This window comes from Arachis ipaensis, chromosome B08 (assembly GCF_000816755.2).
Source record: "Arachis ipaensis cultivar K30076 chromosome B08, Araip1.1, whole genome shotgun sequence".
NCBI classification, from domain to species: domain Eukaryota; kingdom Viridiplantae; phylum Streptophyta; class Magnoliopsida; order Fabales; family Fabaceae; genus Arachis; species Arachis ipaensis.
In genome coordinates, this window is record NC_029792.2 from 19,508,229 (window position 1) to 19,514,263 (window position 6,035).

Below are 6,035 nucleotides of genomic sequence, written 5' to 3' on the forward strand. Positions count from 1 at the left end.
AATTTATTTTTATACATACAATATTTAATGAGGTTGAATATATATATGACTTATCAATAAAAGTATTATTATATACTAATAAACATAAAAGTGATTGAACTTGTTAAAATTTAATTTCGATACACTAATAACAAAACATATTTTACACAACTATTCAATCATTAGTTTTTATTTAAAATTATTTATGTAATGAGCATAAAATGTAATTATTTTTGTTTACCTAATAATATACAATTAAATGTATGTTTATAATTGTTTTATACTACACTGATAATGTACGAAAACTGATTTTAATTTGTTATATATATTATCATTATATCAAAATTGAATTCAGAAATATTTAACTATACAAATTAATACTATATCAGAAGCAAACTCCAACAAATAGACATGTAAGATGCATGAAATAAAGTTGGTGAGAGTTCCGTGGATAATGTACCTGTACTAAATTCTCATTTTCCCTATTATTCTTTTTATTACTCCTGTTTTCTTGTCTATTTATGTAACTTAGCCATATATATACACAATATCCATCATCCCTTCTATCACAAGCTACAAAATAATATTCCCCTTTAGTCTACTATTCACTATTATTGTCATAATAAGTCCCTTAGCTTCTTACTTAAAGTTTTGCCGACAGTTCTATCATGGAATTAGACCATGGTATGGACTTTGAGGACTACTTTCCATACATGATCTCAAGCCTCGGCGCGGAAGGCTTCATCGGCGAGCTCTGCAATGGTTTCAGTCTGCTTATGGACGCGAACAAGGGCTTGATCACGTTCGAGAGCTTGAAGATGAATTGTTGCTTACTAGGTTTGGAGGTGAGGGATGATGATGAGCTCTTGTGCATGTTAATGGAAGGTGATTTGGATGGAGATGGTGCCCTAAACCAAATGGAGTTTTGCATTCTCATGTTTAGGATTAGTCCATGCTTGATGGACGATGGAGATTCACCTAATAAATTCTTGCCTCAAAGTGTTGATCCCATGTTAATGTAGCGTAAATCTGTGATCTGTAGTACTCTAATTATAGTGTTAGCTCTTTGTGTGTCTCTTAATTAAATATTTCATCCCTCCTTCTTATGTGTGAGAGTGTGTTTGTTGGTGTTAATTGTAACTCTGTAACTCTTAATTTTTTTTTTCCCCTTGTGTGGCTTGGTAAGTTTACTAAAATTTGGGGAATGCTAGAGAGCCAACATTTTTAGTGATAAAGGATAGAAAGTTAGCTACTCTTGGTTCAAATGTAAGGGGAAAAAAAAAGTGTTGGTCATCTAGCATTTTTCATTTGTGAGTTTATTTTTGGTGTTTCAATCATGCTAATGAATGATAAGTGCTTTGCATTGATTTTTAATTTATGTTCGCTTCATTTTTGAAATAATTGACCATTTATAAATACGATCATAGGTAATATATGCAGGGTTCAAAAAAAAATAAAAACAAAATAAAACTCACCAAACTGTACTCAAACTCATCGTTACAAACTACTACTTATAAAGGTTTAATTATAACATTGATGAATGTTAATCGAGATATTGCTTCAAATATTGTCTAAAATTTTCAACTCGCTTTAATTAAGTTTTTCATTTTCTAAAATAATCAAATGTATTCATTATTTTTAGAAATGTATATCTCCGTTAGTCTAAATATTATCAGTCGTTTTAACATTGTTGATGTGTACAGTAATTAAATGTCAACTTGACAATTTACTACAATCTGATGTGAACAAACAATGAATTAAACTCAAATTATTATCCAAAATTTGTTTACAACACTCAAATTGGTCTATACATAATTATAAAACTCTAATTCTCAAATCTTCATCTTCATTGTTTGTTCTTCCTTCCCTATTCTATGTTGTCTTTCTCCTCATCTTCATCGTTCGTCTCTTCTCCCACTCTCTCACTCTCTCATTCTGATCGCTTCCTCTCTTCCTCTTTTGCTGCCCTCCGCTTCTCCCCAACCCACAACGAACCCGTTTTCATGTCTATTTCCAGTGTCTCCGATAACGTTAATAAATCTGCTTCTAAAATCGTTCTCTAATATAACACTGATGTCGTAGCTGGTTTCTCTCTCAGAAAAAAGTATCGTAAATAAATTCAAAGTCACGTCATCGTTTAGTGCACTCCCACTTCAGCTAGCTCACAAAAGCAATGGTGAGCCCTTTAAAAATATTTCTTTCTCTCCAGTCCAATCGAGAGCGGAAGGAGGAGGACTCGCTTTTTCAGGTATCGCAATGAGAATAGAGAATCCTTATTGGATTACGATGACATTCAAATTGATCTTGAGTCCCACCACAACGATGTGTTTTTCGATGATTACGAGAACAAAAGAGACGGTGGAGATTGGCAACGCCGAAAGCACTCGTAGACTCTGGTCTACGAACGATTCGTCCACATTGAAGTCCAGGAAGAGACTCATCAAGAAGGGTGCCACTGGAAGACAGTCGGTGGCGCCAAAGCTCGAAAATGAGGTGGCAGAGTAGGAGTATGAAGGCGGGAGGACACGACGGAGGAAGAGGAAGAAGACGAAGGAAGATGAAAGTGGGAAGAAGGAAAAGAGGCTTAAGGGAGAGAAAAGGTTTGCGAATGGCGAAAGTGAGAAGAGCATGTCCAAATTTCAGGGATCTAAGAAAGGGGAGGAAGAACAAAGGATGAAGATAAAGATTTAAAAGTTAGGACTTTAAATTTATAATTGTGTATAAGTTTAAATAAATTTAGGGTACTAATTTGAGTTAAATTTATTGTTTATCTACGTCAGCTTGTAACAAATTGTTAAGTTAATACTTAGCTGTATATATTAAGAACGTTAAAACAACTGATAACATTTAGATTAACGAATACTCTCATTTTTTAGAATGGAAAAGTATGAGGAGCCAATAAAATATTTATACAATGTGTACAATGGAAGTTTAGGGAGTATTAGAGATATAATCATTAGTGTTACCTTTTCTTATCAGCTGAAACTTTTAGGATGAATGGTATCATGACATGATATTAAAGCGTTAGATCCGAAAGGTCAAGAGTTCAAATCTTGGTAAACCCAAAATCAGTTTAAACTTTTGGGAAGATGCTTATTATCGCTAGTACTCGGATGGTTATTCTAGATAATATGGGGATGTTCATTTTATAACTCAATAACCCATTGTACACATTGTACAAATAATCCATTGTCTCCCTAGCGAGAACCTTTTAGAATAATAGATACATTTAATTATTTTAAAAAGTAAAAAACTTAATTAAAGTGAATTAAAAATTTCAGGATCTATTTAAGACATTACCTCGATATTAATCTTATACAGTATAATCAAAACTTAAAGTATTAAGAAAATTGTTTCGCAAACGAGTATCCGTTAAAGAGATAAAAGGGCAAAAAATATTGAAAACAAATAAAAGCTTAAGTTTTCAATATCATCAAAGGCATTAAATTTTGCTATTTTATCTCGTTAATAACTAGTGGTTTTACTAAAAAGAAATTCTGCCCATAATTAATCTCATTAGTAATTATAGAGCTCTTTTCATAATTTTCTTGTGGAAAAATATTACTGGTACATCAAAAGTGTGCAAATTAATTAACTTTAATACGAGAGATACAATAATGTAATACATTAATATTAAATTAAAATGGTGTAATGCTCTAGTATGGAATGAGTATAAGTAATTGTGAGTAAATACAAAGAGAAATCGTCATTAACAATTTTAAAAGGAAGAAGTTAGATTTGAAAATTTAAAATCATTACTTATTATTATTTTTTTTTTAGTCAATTAAAATTAAATCATTACTAACGTTTTTTTTAAATATTAAATTTCAGCCAATTAAAATTGTTACTAATGATTTTTTTAAAAAAAATAAATTTTAGAAGATTAAAATCGTTATTGATGAATTTTCTTTTTCAGTAACTATTTCATATTAACAAAATTCATCAACAAATCCCAATAGTTGGTAAATCTCATATTACAACCCAATATTCAAAAAATTTAACCTCAAAAATTGAACATCGGCGTTTAAGCTAATAAAATTGAGTTGGAAGAACTTTGAAACTTATGTAATTATATCGTCATAATTTAATTATATGTAATTTTAAAATGGTTTGTTTGTATGTGCAACAAGAAAACGTGAAATGAGTAGTAGTAATGTGCAAGTAAAAGATTTCGTTAATTGTTATCATTATCATTTCATGTTTTGTTATTCGCTTGCCGTTTTCGAAAACGCCATAAGTATAAATAGTAAGGAAAATATAACGTAAGGCTTACGTACTAATGAACTATTACTGATTAGGGATAATTAAATTGATGAATATAATATGGACTTTAATTTTCGACACGATGGAAACGCTTGGTGCTTGGATTGTATTGTATGTATTTTATTGATAATGGGGCTGATGGTTCTAGTTGAATTTGAGAAGGGGGTTGAATCAAGTTGGCTTAAAACTTAAAGTTTTAAACTCTATTTTTGCTATTGTTCGAGTTGCAGGAGATTATTTAAAATAGTCTCATACGCAGAAAATTATAAGTGCAGAGAAGAGGAGAAAGAGGCCAGCATGTATCCTGGTTCGGATTCTTTGTGCCATGAATCCTACATCCAGTCTCCACCACAAACCATGGTAGAATTTTCACTATAATCCTCAGATTACATACACCAATACTATTGAATCAATTCCTAATCCAACTAGTATCTACCCCTAAGCTTTCTTCACTAAAGCTTAGCAACTTGGAAGGAGAATCTACACAGATTCAATTCTCACCAAGTGCTAACCCAACTTGGCAAGGGGAACTAATCCTAGTTCATAAACCCAAATTACATCAGAAAAACAAACAGTGGCTATTTTGCATCACTCTAGCCTTTTCTCTCTTGGCTTTTGAACCTCACATAATTGCCTTTTCAAAACAAAAGATAACGCAAGACAGCCATAACAAAAATCAGAATTAAGCTTGAGTAGAAGAAAGAGATTTCAGCTCTGTGTTAGAGAAGGTGCTCTGAATGTGAGTGCTCTCTTTCTTAACTTGAAATGATGGAATGAGTCTTCTTATATATCTTCAGCTTGCTTAGAATTTCTGCCTCTTCCATTTCCTTGTGCCAGCTGCTCGTTGGAGCTGTCCTTGATGGCATGCAGTCCTTTCTTCATCTTGCTTCACCACCTCTGCAGCTGGAGTTGCTCGACCATTACCTCTGCTGTCCTTGGTGTTTCTTTCTTCCTTGGCATGCTCTTCTTTTGCATCCTGCTTCATGATCTCTGCCATACAAGGAGCTTCACCCACTACCTCTGTTGCTTGGCAAGTTTGTGTTTTGCTTTTTTTCCTTTGCTGTAATTTGCTTTACTGTTCGTCCTTGGAGAGGTGAGAGTCCTTGTGTCTTGTTGCTTTGCTAGAGCCCCAGCTGTCCTTGATGTTGACAGATGTCCTTTTCTTTCTTTTCTTCTTTTGCCAACACATAGCCTTTTATTCTTTGCTGATCGGTGCAATGAGAATGAGCTTGGCTCTTTTACATTTGCTGAAGTACTAGCTGGTCTTGGACTAAGGCAATGTGGACTTGGGCATTTACTTGGAGCATTAAGGAAACAAGTAGCATTGTTTGGCTTGTGAGATAGTTAATGGGCCTGCCACAATAAAACACACATTAAACAATATTGGGCTTTTTCACCCAAAACAATGTTTGTCATCATAACATAACCCAAAATCAAAACTAGACTCAACAATCTCCCCCTTGATGACAAACATGATAAAATAGGGAAATTAAAAAATTTAAATGAGTTAAGAACACTTCCCTTTTATGACATTCGGATTGTGAGTTGCTCCCCCTGAATGCTAGCATTGCTCCCCCTTAATCATGGCTTACATCTTTTCCTAAACAAAACTTAAAAACAGCCAAGACCAATATTTCCAAACAATCTATCACAGTAATGAAAGCACAGAGCAATTAACACTAAGCACAACCCAGGATAAATCATAGCACCACAAAACATTGTTCTTAACTATTTCTGTTAATCCCTAAGCCAAACTAACATTCCTTTTCTTTTCTCCCCCTTTTGTCATCAAG